Here is a 16,573-nt window from a genome sequence, read left to right as displayed (position 1 = left end):
AAAATAACTGGAATGTCCCCCACCTAAAGTACTTCCACTTCTGAAAAGAGACGCCGCCTAAGTCGTACTCTTTTTCCCTCACCTGGGTTTTGTCCCAATGGGGTTTTCTCAGGGAGGTTTTTAATGAGGCGACGAGGGGGACGTCTCGAGGTTCAAAGTATTGTTCACTGCCCCGCCTACTGATGATATCTCCAGGCCGAGCAATGAAGGGACTAGATATAAAGAATCTCCATTGTATGTACAAAATCGACATGTACCGCCATTGTATGGACGATATCGACATGTACCGCCATTGTACGTACGAAGTCGACATGTATCTCCGACATATGAGTAAAATCACTCCATTATGTATACGAAATCAACACGCGTATCCAATGTATGAATAAAACCGGTATATACGACACTCCAGCAAATAAAATAGAATGCCACCCTCACGATGGGAAACTACTTCGGCACGAGCTCGAAAGTAACATCCCAATGGCTAAGGCCATCGTGAAAGAAAAGAGTTCAACTTCACTCAAACCACGACAGGTTAACATTTTTGACATTAAGTCGAAATGACACCCCATGGCTAAGGACATCGCCACGAAAGAGCAATACTATCCGAGCTACGACGGGTTAACATTTCGACACAGTCAAAATAACACCCCACGACCAAGGCTAATATTAAAGAAAAGAGCTCGACGTCGCCCGAACCACGACGGGTTAAATTTCGACACAGTCGAAATAACATCCATATGGCTAAGGTCAATATTAAAGAGAAGAGTTCGACATCATTCGAACCACGACGGGTTAACATTTCGACATTAAGTCGAAATAACACCCCAGGGCTAAGGCCATCGCCACGAAAGAGTTCGATACCATTCGAACCATGATGGGTTAACATTTCAACATTAAGTCGAAATAACATCCCATGTCTAAGGCCATCGTCACGAAAGAGTTCGATACCATTCGAACCACGACAGGTTAACATTTCGACATTAAAGTAGAAATGACACCCCACAGCTAAGGCCGTAACCAAAGAAAAAGGCTCGACATAAGTGCAATATCGCTCGAAACGCCGCCAAATAAACAAACACGGCAAGAAAACAATTCAGAGGTACACAATAAAAAGTAATTGCTCTATTACAACTATTATATAACAAAAGTTTTTTTTACAAAGGGCTTAAGAACTCCCTCACAAAAATGGCGAAGCAAAAGTAAATACAACCGAATACTACGCCACATCATTCCCTGTGGCATATACCTCCTCATACCAAGAATTAGAGGAAATTTTGTCTGCATCATTAGAATTAATATCATCCCCGCCAGGCGTGATGGGCTCATACCCGCATGCCTCACAAGCTGCACGGGCCTTGGCACGCACATCTCGAAGCTCTGCCTCGGACGCCCTCCCGTCAGCATAAAGAGCCTTATACACATCGAGTCGGGCTTCAGCATGAACCCACAACTCATACAAATGGCGAGGAACGACAGGATCAGCTGAAGCATGGGATGCAGAGGGATGTGACTGACGTCTCACGTCCTCCGTTTTCATAGAAGCCACCTGTTCAATTAACGCGGACAATTTCGCCTCCAAATCTTGAATACGCCCCTCAAGTCCTGCTACCTTAAGCGCAGACGCCTCCACCTCCTTGTCCCGCTCCAATCTACAAACACGGAGGGCGTCTTCTAAAGCCGCTACCTTAGAGACGGCAGTTGCCCTATCCCTTTCGACGTGGGCCAATCCATCAGCATTTGCGCTCAATTCACTCTTAAGGTCAACGACCTCCGCCGCCTTCGTGTCCAGTTCGGCAGTTAAATTGGCCACCTTTGCTTGGAGGTCGGCATTTTCGGCCATCACTCCCTTATTTAGCTCAAGCTCATCTTCCCTGACCTTAAGGGTCGCCTCAAGCTCACTACAACGGTCAATGGCCTTCATAAGGTCCTCGTCTCGCTCTTTCAATTCTTCGACCTTACGTGCCAATTGATCCTCCCTCTGTTTAAGCCCATCACAGAACAACTGAAAGTCGAGATCCTGAGTGAAGATGCCGGCCATCGCACGATGCTTGGTGCAGTATTCTTGATACTTAGAGGACATCTTCCCATAGACGATCGTCCTCCTCCTTTCCCAACGCTCACGCTCGATCTCTATAATGAGGGTCTAATATGAAAAACAAAGTTGAAACAAAAGGATGGGCCAAGAATAGTAAAACAGATCCAACGACGAAAAGAAAAGAGAGCCATTTACCCGTACAGCCATGTTGGAAATGCTGTGTGACAACTCTGCATCACTCATCGCTCTAAGTGCCTCGCTCTCAGGAGCAACACATAAAGGGGAAAAAACGGACGCCACCTGATCACAGTTCGACAGCAAGTCGTAGTCCCCAAGGACGACTATGTGTCGATCAGAACCCTCCGTTCTAACCTCTACGCGAGTGTGACGCTCCAAAAATTCTCGAACATCCCCTGGGTCGATATCTGAACCCGACCGTCTCCCTCGGCACGTAAGCCCCCTCCGACAGCAGATGATGCGCCACCCTCAGTGGAGCGCACAGACCCCCCTCCTTGGTATACTCTTTCTGTCCGGGGAGACCTCCCCGCCAAGATGGCGTCCGCCATAAACATGGGCACAGGTACTGTCTCCGACCGCACCCTTGCTACTCTTACCAGTATCAACGGCCACATCTTTCCTGAGCTCTACCCTCCTCTTTTATCTCAATGGAGCATTTGTCCCCATTATAGACTCATCCACGAGGTGATTGACCGGTAAAGAGGAGATCTCTTCCCTCACAACCATATCCCGAGAGGAGTCTCTTACTTCTACCGGCTGAGCACGACCCTCTCGGACGGACTCCTCCAAAGTAAATTGCATTCCCGCCGAGGCGATGGCCTGGCGAAATGCAGGGACTAAGGCCCTTCGCCTAGAAGCTCCACGACCTGTCATCACAACGAGTCATCTCAATAGATAATGAAAAATAGCTGAAGAGCTGTACAGAAGAAAACACTTACCGGATGAGACTTTCGGCCCAAAACATTTCATAAAAGTGGGCCAGTCTCGAGTCTCCGTTGCGTGAAGCAGTAAACGGGCTACCCAGTCCCTTATACCGACTATGGGACGGGGTGTACGCCCCACAACTGCAAAAGAAAGCCGTAGATAAATGTTGAGTTGAACAAAAAAAAAGAGTAAACAAGTTACGACACCTATGATTATCATTCCACCGCTCCGAAAATCCAGCAGGGTCCGACACAATGTGTTCAATTCTGACAAAGAAATACTTATGCCAAAATTTATGGTTCGCCCGATCGTTAGTTCCGACCACCAGCCCTTAGTCCCACGGTGCCTTAAATGTACCATATTACCCCTGTGAAAACTAGGAGAAAACAAGTGCAAGAGGTGGTGAATGTCAACTTCGCACCCCGCCAACTCCGCGTATTTTGTCAACACCAAAAATATTTTGTACGTGTACGGAGAAAGCTGTGCCAGGCAGACCTGATAAAACCGACAGAATTCTTCTGCTAACGGGAGAAGGGGGAAGGAATGACCAATCATAAAGGGGTATTCATAAAAAGCACAATACCCCGGTCCATAGACCTCCACGAAGTCCCTCCCCGCCAGAACCATCTCGACATGAGGGGGAATGTTGTACTTAGTACGGAGGGTATCTATATGGGCCTGCTCAGTTTCAGATACTACTGGAGCGGGAGTAGGAGCAGGTTCTTTAAGGAAGTCACTTCGAGACATGGGGTGTCTCGGTAGTAACTCATCCACGGTGGGAAAACCATCCCCTTCCTCCACCGTCATGTCCTCACCACCAGAAGGAAGCGCCATGGATAACGGGGTGGCGTCAAAAATCCCCTCACATGACCAATGTGTTCTAGGCATATCTATGGCAGAGGATGTGTTAATAAAATAAAAAAAAACCAAGAACGGCGAACGAAAGAGAGGAAGCAAAGAAATCACAAGAGCAAAGATGAAGATATGAGAAGCAATAACCAAGAAGAAATGGCCAAGAATTTTTTAAATAACAAACCCTTCACCTATTTATAGGGTTGGGTAGCGCCAGAATCGAAGAGGAAGGCTGCCAATGGCATCAAAACCGAAGCGACAAGCCATCAGTCTTTGTCTCGGGAAGACGCGTAATGATGACGCATGTCGAAGTGACGTCATTTCCCAATAGGACACACCACCCAGGATATCGTGAAGCGCACTACTCTTCCGTTGTTGGCCAAACCGTCACGATTTGCAAGCCAAATTTCTCCGCAGGTATAGGCAATGTCCGCTTATCAAGGACGCACCGGGCCGCAACCTCGACAAGCGGAGGGACTAAATGTATAGGTACAAATTTGGATGAACCCGACCACTACTGAGTATGGTGAGGAACGAGGTCCTTACGATGTAGCGTCCTTTGGTCATTATAAAGGGTGACGACCGACAATGGTTAGCGAATGCACGGCGTCTGCAGTAGTGTAAGCATAGTAGGAGACAATAGGAATATACTTCTCGAATATTCTTTATGTTATACCTTTTTAGGGTTTAAAAGGGGATTGTCCCTTATAAATAGGGAGAGAACACTTTGTAAAGGGGGATGAAAAAGTGAATACAAAAAAAAAAGATAACTTTGCTTGCTGAATACAGATCTGAAATCCATACATCATCTTTTATCTTGGCCAATCGCATTCATTACAATATTTTTCTACATTTGAAGTTATCACTTTTATGAATAATCGTTTGGTTCTGACATACTAGGAAGCATCATTCACCTTGTTCTTCTCTTGCATCATTTAATCTAGATTTTATTATATTTGGCTGAGATTTACCTCTTCATCTTCATTAATTTATTTAATAAAAAAGGTTCAAATATCTTTTGGTCAAACAGTGCTTGTGAATGAGTGTGATATATACCTTTTTGCTTAGCACATGACTATGTACCCCGAAAATGGAAGCTCCATGTCTTCGCCCGCTCTCGATTTATGGTGGAATTCATTGAATGTGTTGGTAAAGCACATGATCCCTATTTTAAAAAGTTGTACTGATATAAGACTCTGTTTTAATGGAAAAGTTATTTATTTCATAATATTTAAACTAGGAAGTACAGAGGGAAGTCTGATCATGAGGATCATTAGATGATAATCCATGCATAGCATGCAAATTACCAAACATAGCAAGATTTCTACAACATTTTTCAGAGATTGTTTTAACAAAAGTAAAACCACCCTGCCAGTAACCTGGCCAGAATAAAGGGTGGGGGAAACAACCAAACTTCAATTTTGTTGAAAACTGGCAAGACTCCTGCATGGTTTGCTAGGTTGTGGGCGACTTCATTCCCCTGCTTGAAGTTGTAATGTAGCACCACCTTGTCCATTTGAGCCAGAAGCAACCTGCATGAATGAATAACAGATTCATAAGCTTTGTTTCCTTCGTTGATAAATGAAATTACCTGAGTAGCATCAGTCTCTATCTCCAAAGGAAAAAGCTTCCTCTTATTTGCAATACAAAGTCCCTGGTAGATTGCCATTAGCTCTGCGTGTATTGGAGTTTTAGAAGTAAAATTTGAAGCAAACCCTATCATCGAGTTCCCATTATGGTTCCTAATAACTCCTCCTATACCACCAGCAACTTTTGCCTTATCAAAAGCTCCGTCAATATTCAATTTATACCAGCCAATTGGAGGTTTAGACCAACTAATTGTTATGTCAATTTTTTTGTCGCAGTTGTACTCACGATAAGTTAATAAATTAAATTCAATGGACTGATTGGAAATCCTTTTTAAGGAGATAGGGATAGTTGTGTTATTAATGTTGTTGTTGTTCCTTGTTAGCCAGATGTTCCAAATTAAGAAAGGAAACAAAAAACTCCAGGATAGGCGTTTGTTTGGAAGATGTGGGTTTTTCCCCTTGAGGTACATTAGCCAATTTCGGTTACTCGTGTGGAAATTACTAGTATCAATGCCTAATTCATTCCATAGAGATTGGACCAGCGGGCATGCGATGAAAATGTGAGGGATGGTTTTTGGTTCCTTACTACAAATTATGCATTGCTCGTCTATGTTCATACCTATATGAGATAGATAACTATGGCAGCGTAATTTATTGTGGTTACAAAGCCACAGGAAGAATTTGATTTTTGTGGGGCAGTGCAAAGTCCATATCCAATTGAAATCAAACATCAATGGGGTGGTGCCCTCAACTATTTCATAACACGATTTGGTAGTAAATATCCCATTTTCATTTAGGTCCCAGATTAGAGAGTTTTTATTACAATACAATCACTTGGGATGTTAGTTGATATGATGTTGCTTTTAATCTCCAGTGGAATATCCAAGGATATTTTATTAAAAAGGCAAAATACATACTTTACCCATCGACCTTGTACTCAAATCCCTCTTACACATTGATTAAACACGGGATTAGTATTACACACCAAAACTTTTAAAAGTGGATCAATTACACACCTCTTTTGTCATGTGTCACACGCGTGTATTACACATAAAAAAGGCGCGTGAAAACTAAAAATTCACCTGAAATTAATTTTTTTATTTTATTTTCCCTTTTTTTAACTATTTCCTTTTCAAATTAAAGAAAAAAAAATATAACCCATGTCTTCTTCCCCAACCACAAACCCCAACTTTTCCTCTCCCCCCCCCCCTCCCCCCTCCCCTCCTGTTTCGTCTTCTTCCCCAACCCTCATCCTAGTTTTATCTACTCCACATGTTTCGTCTCTCCAAGCCCCATGACTAAGAGAAAAAAAAAAGAACGTAGGAGCTATTGGGTCTTATAAAAATTACCATTATTGACTTTTTGAAAAAGCTTGAAAATTTAGTCGGGTCTTGTTTATTTCGATGTTCCATGACCTAAAAAATTAGTTTGAATTCGTGTGTAGAGTAAAAATTTACTTATGTAATTAATATTGATAAAATTTAAAAAAACACCATTAACAAGTTTGAAGGTTTGGTTTGAGCTTGAATTTAAAATTTGTATAAGGATTTGTGATGAATGCTGTTAAACTTATTAAAAATCGGCAAAGAATTGAATCTATTGTTAGGGAAGAAGGTTTTTGTGGTGGAAGGGTTGGTGGTAGTATGGTGGTGGTGGAGAAGATGATGGGGTTGGGAAGATGAGGAGGGGGAGGGGGGTCCTCTTTTGTATTTTTTTTCTTTGGGAAGATGAGAATAGGGGGTTTGGGGGGGGGCAGACATTTTTTTTTTTAGTTTTTTCTCTCGATTTGACATGTGTCAGATGTTAATTGGCGCGTGTAAGAGCAATCTTTAAGCAGATGTGGTCAAACACCGAAGTGGTGTGTAATTGACACACCTTTAAAAGTTTTGGTGTGTAATATTATTCCCATATTTAAGAGGTGTGTAAGAGGGATTTGGGGACAAGGTCGATGGGTAAAGTGTGTATTTTGCCTATTAAAAATCCAATTGTTTCATGTTCTTATGTCCCTTATCTTAGGAGAGTCCTCTTCTTTGGTTAGGAGGCCAATCACATAGGTTCTAGGGTTATTAGAGTTGGGGATCCATTTGTTTTTCCACAGGTTTAAGGAAGAGGAGGAGTGAATGGACCAGGACATTCCTTGTAGGAAAATTTTCCAACCTTTAATAATATTCTTCCAAATAAAGGATCCCTTTTCACTAGGCTTTTGAGAATACTTACATAGCATTGTAAGAGCCCATAAGTTTGTGGTGTTATTGGTTAATCTCCATGCTAGGCTAGCTAACAACGATAAATTCTTGGTTCTAGCCTTTCTTAATCCTAATCCTCCTTGAGATTTATTAGTAGTTATCAAATTCCAATTAGCAAGGTGCGGCTTCTTTTTTTGATCAGTCGTACCCCAAAGGAAATTTCTTTGAATTTGGTCAATTTTCTTGAGATTTTTTGGAGGTAACATTGTATATTGCATGTAATACGCTGGTTGACTAGAAAGAGTTGAGGATATTAGAGTAGCCTTACCAGCCAATTTTAGATCATCACGTTTCCACCCGGAAAGTTTATTTCTCATATTGTCAAAAATGAATTGATAGTCTTTGTGTTTGGGGTTACTATCAATAATTGGAAAGCCTAGATATTTTACCAAAAGAGTTGTAAGTTTTTATACCTAGTAATCTGGACTTGGCGTAGTTAATGGATTGCCCAGATAGATCACAGAATTGATTAAGAGAATTTCTAATGGATGAGGCAGTTTTGTTATTAGCATTGCCAATTAGAACTAGATCATCTGCAAAAAAAGGTGGGATAGGGGAGGACAGTTGTGCCCCAGGTAAATGGGATCCCAAGACCTAATATCTACTAGATAGTTTATGAATCTTGACAACATTTCCATGCATAGAATAAAGATATAGGGGGACATTGGATCACATTGCCTGATTCCTCGACTTGGGTGGAAGAAGTTAGTTTTTGTGTCATTTGTCGATGCCCCCTTTTTTCTAAAGGTGAAATCGGGTTTATGACATTTGGGCGGACAACTCTTTTCCTTTTGGGAATTGGGTTTGCAATTTAGAAGAGTCACCACCTAATGATTAAGTGCATTAGGACACTAAGAAATTCAAGAGAGAAGAAGAACCAGAGAATGGGTAAGGGCTTGAAATTATCTCGAGGGGAAGGTGTTAGGCACCCCCAAGATCTACTAGTGTGGTTCCCGGCCATGCTACAATTGTGACTTTGAATGGAAACAACAAGTAAGCAAACAAGACAACTCTCACATAATGACTGCAACAAGGAAAGTATAAAACACTAAAAGCGTGTTGAAGTTTAGAAATAGGCTATTTCATAATTGTATAAAGGATGTATAAGTGCAGAAAGGGGGGTCAAATAATTGGTACAAATAATCAAACGAAGGAGTGAAAGAGGCGGAGGTTTGGAGAAAAACAGTGTTGGAAATTAAATATCTAAAAGAGACTTTTAAAGGATTGAAGTAAAAGAAGGAGTTAAGAACTGAAAATTTATAGCTTTTATAAAAATTCTAAAAAAAAAAGAATAAAAAAAAAAGTAAAGAGGGAGGGGGGTCCTAGGTTTATAAATAACATGTATCACCCCACGCAACACCCGGTAACCATTTATACACGTGGTGTTATCGCGTGGTCATCATATCCATCTCTGCCCTTACCCACCCCGTTAAGGTATTAAATCGCTGAATGGACTCGTTACTTATTGCATGCTATTGCCCGCCCCAATCCTATCAGTCCCGGATGCAGTTGGGACTACTAATCCAAAAGGGAAGGGAGATTGGCTTTTCAGAGTTTTAAAAGGATAAAAAACCTAGTGCGACAAACAAAAACACATAAAGCAGTAAAAGGGGAAGCACATAGCAGTTAAAGGCTCAAATAGGCCTCCTCATTCAAAGCAACAAATTATTTAGCATGACTTATAGGTACTGATTAGGTCTGAATTAAATTTGAAGCGTTACGACAGGCTGATTTATCACATATTTCTCAGATGAGGAATGCGAATTAGCCTTGTCTGGTTGTAGTTTATCAAAACTGACACAGTTAATTAATCAACTAATGGTTTGCCTAGGTTAGACCTATAGACATGATATCTAACAGAGCGTACTGATTTTAAAGAAAAGATTACTGGTTTTATAAACAAAAGATCTGCAGATTTTAAACGACCTTGTGGCTGATTTTAGACTCATGGATGAAATAGACGAAGTTGATTCAGTTGATTACTCCTATAGACATGATTTCTAAGCGTTATTGGTTTTAAACGATTACATAAATGCAAGAGTCTTATAGGCATGGTATCTAGAATGAAGTTGATTATTATTAGACCTATGATGGTTTGCCTAATGACATGTATATACAGAAGTGCAGAAAACCTATGATCATGATTTCTATATGCGGAAATGCAGAAACTTAGAGACAGGATTTCTATAGGCAGAATTTCTAAGATGAGAATGCAGAAGTGCAGAAATTTATAAGTAACCTTATGAACAAGTTATCTACATGAATGCAGGAATTTATAAGCAACCTATAAGTATGCTGTCTATATGAACGCAGGAATCAGAAAATCCTTTAGGCAAGTTATCTACCCTTTGCATGCAGTCATTCCCATCCCTTTCCACTAGCCATCCCCAATAGTTATTACAAATTATTACAGACCCGACTGAATCAAGAAAAGTAAAAAAAATTACATCAGAAACTCAAGCTACAACCAAAAAACCTAATTCAGACTCAAAGTCCAACAATATGAGATAAACCAACTTCCAGGATCAGATTTCCAAAAGCCTTTTCATGTTTGGGATGTATCAAAGTTCCCAAGAGTCTCAAAGGGGCTCCGGGCAATGCTTACACCCCAAATGCATTGCACAATTAGATCATGATGCAGTGTGGAAAGGCCAGTCCTTAAATGTCCAAGTTCAGAGGGAACTCAAGGTCCCAAAGCAGGGCTCATAGGAGGGGGGCAGAACTTAAGAGTCTAAGAGTAAGTGTAAGTGCATAGAGGGGAATTAGGGAAAGCCATGGCAGGCTGGTGGTCATGCCCAGCAATTAAGAGTGCTGGCACACCCCTGACCAGCCTGTTAGCCAAATATGAGGAGTTAGGATCCATTGAGGACCAGGTTCTGACCTGGGCAGTAATTTGGATACTGCCAGGCCAAGAACCTTAACTCAAACACATAACGGGAATAGGGGTAGGGATTCACAATAGAAACAGGTGCAAGGAAAGAACATACATGGTTTAATCACTGAACATGAACAATAAAGTAAACAAGAGTGCTGAAACTATAAAGTAAACACATAGGGGTGAGGCAAAAAATTGAATCAGAACATACCAGTCTCAAGGAAAACAAGTAAAAGCAGTAATCTCGAAAAGGCCAAGTTGCAAGCAAAATAGTTCCCAAAGATTTCAAGCAAAGCAGAGTGTTGAAAGAGTATTGAATTCAAAGCAGTATTGCAAGTGTGTAAGTATTGAATTGGAAGTTAAGGATTGGTAGTGTGTCCGTCCTCTTAAAAGTGCAGAAGTGCAGTCCCTTTTATAATGCAGAAAACAAGTAAGAGAGGCAAGGAAATAACATTGAAATCAATCTCCCTTTGGTTAAGGGATTCTGATTTCAACGGGTAAAACCCAGTTAAGGAAAGGAGTTTTTAATTAAAACCTTTTCAAAGTAGCATAAGAAGGGTAAATACATAGGAGTTATTTAAGGAAAACAATCAGTGGTACATGGTTTGTGCTAAATATGGCAAGGGAATCAATCAAACAGCCAGTGAAACCAAAATTACAAGTTCAATTAGAATGAACCAAGTCAGGAAAGGTAAAGGAAATTCAATCAAAGAAAATCAGTGACAATTTATCAGCCTTATTAAAAGGATTTCAGAATCAATCAATTAGTTGGTAAACCTTTTTGAAAGAGGAGTTTCTCATATATAAAGCACACAAATAAGTGAATCAAGAAGGGATTGTCAAGTTATTTGGAAGAGAAGTTAATCAAAGAGAGGTCCAGAATCATAAGCAAAAGTGGTATAAGTCTAGTTTGTAGACTCAAAACGAGTCTGGGAGTCCAGGGTCCCAAAATAGAACCCTAACTCGCACACAAATCAAAATTACCAAGAAATCCCCAAATCCTAGGGTTTTCGAATTGAATCAGACATAGAGGTGAGAAAGCAAGCCACTTGAGAGAGGCTCAGAAGTCTTTTCCAAAGACTTATGAGAAACAAACATACATGATAGAAAGAAAACTAATTTAAGGTCATGAGAACATGTTTGAGAAAACCCGAAATTTACACAGGTTCAGAAGAAAGAGATGATACGAGCTTAAACAAAAGTAGGTGAAATATGTTTAGTAAGAACACAAACAGAGTTCAGTAAAGTAAACAAAAATCAAAGCACTCGACCGTAAACACATATAGCAAAGAATAAGGAAAACAACACGGATTAACATGTGAGCACAGGAATAACATGTAGAGTAGAAAAAAGAAAATAGAAGAACAGTACATGCGTAGTAAAAGAAGTCAGACAAACACACATAAGGAAAGAACAACAGAGTCAGAACGATGCTTTTGAAAACCTTTCAGCAATCCTAAATCGAAAGAAAAATGATTTTGAAAAAGGAAATTTGGGGAAAATCTTTTAAACGTTCAATAGAACATAGACATGTTCCAGATCTAAGAAAATAAGCAAGTAAAGAACCTCGGACAAGCTTAGGGTTGCAGAGAAAAACCCTAGGAATGAGAAAGGTCTTGAGGAAAGTCAGATTCTGAGTCGAAAAGACTCATATTGCTCGAATATGCCGGAGTAATGGCCGGTGAAGCCATAGATCTACAGATCTGAGAAGGTCTTGGAGAGAACCATCAAAGTCAGGTTTCACAGCCTTGAATAGCTTAGGTCTAATGGTGAGGAAGGGTGAGTACAGACCATCCATGACCTGAGACGCCATGGATTCCGGTGGAAACCCGGTGAAATAAGGTGGGAGACGATTAGGGTTCCAGGAAGGTTCGAGAGAATTTGAGAGACGAAGGGGTTCAAAGGCGGCGTCTCAGACGAAATGAATTAGGTTGGGGGGGTTTGGAGACGAAAAAAGGAAAGGGGAACTTATGGCCGTTGATCAAAACGATCAACGGCCTAGATCAAAGGGGAGCCGGGTGGGTTTTTAATCCGGTCAGGCGTCGGGTAATTTAGGGATTGGGCTGGTTTAATTTGGGTCGGAATTGGGTCAAATTAAGGGCCAAAATTGAAAGGAAATGGGGGCTGTAATTGAAATAGAAATGGGCTAAATATTAAATAGCTAATTTTTCCCTTTTATTTTATAAAAATAGTGAAAATGATTTTAAAAGCAAATTGAAAGTACTAAGCTAATTAATAATACATAAATATTAATATTAAAAATACTGGAGCTAATTTTACAATTATAAAATACTATTAATCGTAAAATAGGCTATAATTGCAATTATATGCAATTTAGCTTTAAAAATACCAAATAAATTTGTAAAAATATACAAAAATCGCCTTAATTATATTTTGGTGTAAATATGAGAATATAAATAAGTTATTCACAAAAAAGGATACTTTTGGGGAATAATTACTGATTTTTGTACTGCTAAAATGGATAATAAATTGATTTTAAAATCTTTAAAAATTAGGAAAAGATACCAAAGCTCTTGGGCATGCTAATGTACATGTTATTCTGAAAGTATTTTGTATATAAAAATACCTATGGAAAAATTGGGTATCAACAGCTGCCCTTCTTTACCCGGGAAGGATGAAAGAGTTGTCGGGTAAAGATATGATGGCCAATTTTGACCGAACGAAACGATTTGAAGAATTTTGACCGAGCTCTGGTTCCTGAGCTTCCTACATATCATTGGTCTTACAAGAATCAGGCCATATGTAGTTCGGGATCCATAGGCGAAATATGCCGATGTAGATTTTCGAAAAGCAGACGAGATGGTCAGAGTCTGATAGGCTGCGGGAACTGGAGCGGGATCGCTCCTGCTGAGACGACCGTTGCTAGCCGATTTACCTGCAAATGAGCAATGCGAATATATATTGTGCATAAATTTAAACGTGATGCAAGTTCCCGTCGGACCATGGATGTTGTCTTTGGACGGTTAGGATGACGTCCTCAGACCATGACGTCCTGGGCCATGAAGCGTGTGATAAAGGATTCGCAGGCTATGAAATGATGTTCTCGGGCTATGAGAACGATGCCTCCGAACTATGATGCCTTTGAATAATGATATGCAAAAGACAAAATGGGGTCCTCAGGCCATGGCATGGCGTTCTCGGGCTATGAAAATGGTGCCTCCGAACAATGACGCCTTTGGAAAATTTGGTGATCTTTCAGCCCATGAAAATGCAGGATTTGGCGATCTTTCAGCCGATGCAAGACATAAATGAAGTGGCGATATTTCAGCCGATGCAAGATTTAAATGAAGGTGGCGATCTTTCAGCCGATGCAAGATTTAAATGAAGGTGGCGATCTTTCAGTAGATGCAAGACATAAATAGAAATGGCGATATTTTAGCCGATGCAAGATTTAATAGAGGTGGCGATATTTCATCCATGCAGATGGAGGTAGAGCTTAACCTCGAAAGGTAGAATAGTAGCCTTATGCAATGCAGAAAATGCGGATGGAGACAGAGCTTAGTCTCGGAAGGCAGAATAGTAGCCTTATGCAATGCAGAAAATGCGGATAGAGGTAGAGCTTAACCTCGGAAGGTAGAATAGTAGCCTTACGCAATGCAGCAAAATGCAGATGGAGACAGAGCTTAGTCTCGGAAGGCAGAATTGTAGCCTTATGCAAATGCAGAAAATGCAGATGGAGACAGAGTTAGTCTCGGAAGGCAGAATAGTAGCCTTATGCAATGCAGAAAAATGCAGATGGAGACAAAGCTTAGTCTCGGAAGGCATAATAGTAGCCTTATGCAAATGCAAAAAATGCAGATGGAGACAGAGCTTAGTCTCGGAAGGCAGAATAGTAGCCTTGTGCAATGCAGAAAATGCAGATGGAGACAGAGCTTAGTTTCGGAAGGCAGAATAGTAGCCTTATGCAAATGTAGAAAATGCAGATGGAGGTAGAGCTTAGTCTCGGAAGGCAGAATAGTAGCCTTATGCAAATGTAGAAAATGCAGATGGAGGTAGAGCTTAACCTCGGAAGGCAGAATAGTAGCCTTATGCAATGCAGAAAATGCAGATGGGGGTAGAATTTCTTAGCTGATGGCTTGATAGCAGATAGCTGATTGGGATATTGTGGCTGCTGGGGATATCATGTACGGATAGCAATAGTGAGGGGTGTGATGGTTCCGAAGGTTGCATTCCTGAAAAGTATGAGTGCATAAATATACTCGATGATTTGCGACTTGGGTGCCTGTATCCAAAGAAAAATCGTGAGTTTTGTAGAGGGGGGAAGGTTAGTTCGTATTCCCCATGGACTTCGCTCGTCCTGCTTGGCTCTGTTTTGGGTGATGTTGTGTATCATTGGGGTAGCGTCGCTAAACAAAGCAATTTGATAATAGCTATGCATGATTTAGTAAAGTATAACATAAATGTATAATGGAGAAATAGTTTTTCTTTAGATGAACCGACGACTGTGACGCGGTCAAAGACGTTGCAACCTTTCTCGCTCCGGAATTTTGAGGGTCCTCCTCAAAATTCTGCCCCAGTTTACTGGGTTGATGCTTCTGACGGCTGCTTACGGTAAATGGCTGAAATCAACTTCGGAATTTTGAGGGTCCTCCTCAAAATTCTGCCCCAGTTTCCAATATCGGGGGAAATGATGATTTTATTGAATTGTGACCGAACCCATAAGGCTGCCAACGTATCCCCTCTTAAATGGGAATCAGGTCAGGCGTAGTTCAAATTACATCATATAAGGAAATCATAAATGTTACACATAGTATCGCTTTACTGCATCCGAATTTATCGGCTTTGGCCAAACTTCTCTGTCCATTTCTGCGAGTATGAGGGCTCCTCCTGTTAGAACCCGGTGAACCATGTATGGACCCTGCCAGTTGGGAGAGAATTTCCCCTTGGCTTCATCTTGATGTGGAAAGATTTTCTTCAATACCAGTTGTCCTGGTGTGAATTGTCTTGGCTTGACTCTTTTGTTGAAGGCTCGGGACATTCTGTTCTGATAAAGTTGACTATGACAAACTGCGTTCATTCTTTCTCCATCTATGAGGGCTAACTGCTCGTAGCGACTCTTTACCCATTCTACGTCGTCGTGCTCAGCTTCTTGTATGATCCTTAACGAGGGAATTTCTACCTCGGCGGGAATGACTGCTTCTGTACCATAAACCAGCATATAGGGAGTTACCCCGGTTGATGTGCGAACTGTGGTGCGGTACCCCAATAAAGCAAATGATAGCTTCTCGTGCCACTGTTTATGTTTTTCTATCATTTATAGTATCTTCTTGATATTCTTATTGGTGGCTTCTACGGCTCCATTCATCTGAGGTCTGTAAGCTGTAGAATTATTGTGTTTGATCCTGAAGGTTTCACACATGGCCTTCATCAAGTCACTATTGAGATTGGAGCCATTATCAGTAATAATCGACTCTGGAATCCCGAACCGACAGACGATACGGTCGCGGACGAAGTCTGCCACGACTTTCTTAGTCACTGCTTTGTGAGAGGCTGCTTCGACCCATTTGGTGAAATAATCAATTGCCACTAGAATGAACCTGTGCCCGTTTGATGCGGCAGGCTCGATAGGCCCGATGACATCCGTTCCCCAAGCGGCGAACGGCCATGGCGAGCTTGTTGCAGTAAGCTCGTTTGGAGGCACCTTTATCATGTCTGCATATATCTGACAACGATGGCACTTTCGGACAAACTGGATGCAGTCCGTTTCCATAGTCATCCAAAAATAACCTGCCCGAAGTATTTTCTTAGCTAAGACAAAACCGTTCATATGTGGACCGCAGGTCCCAGCATGGATTTCTTCTAACCGTTTAGATGCTTCCTTTGCGTCGACACACCTTAGCAATCCCAAATCAGGAGTCCTCCTATACAGGATTCCTCCGCTGTGAAAGAAATTGTTAGATAATCTCCGGAGTGTGCACTTCTGAGTAGGATTTGCAAGCTCTGGATATTCTCATTTGGTTAAATATTCCTTGATGTCATGAAATCAAGGTTTTCCGTCTGCTTCTTCTTCGAC

Source organism: Nicotiana attenuata, unplaced genomic scaffold (assembly GCF_001879085.1).
Source record: "Nicotiana attenuata strain UT unplaced genomic scaffold, NIATTr2, whole genome shotgun sequence".
Classification (NCBI taxonomy): Eukaryota; Viridiplantae; Streptophyta; class Magnoliopsida; order Solanales; family Solanaceae; genus Nicotiana; species Nicotiana attenuata.
Note: the sequence above shows the minus strand (reverse complement) of the source record.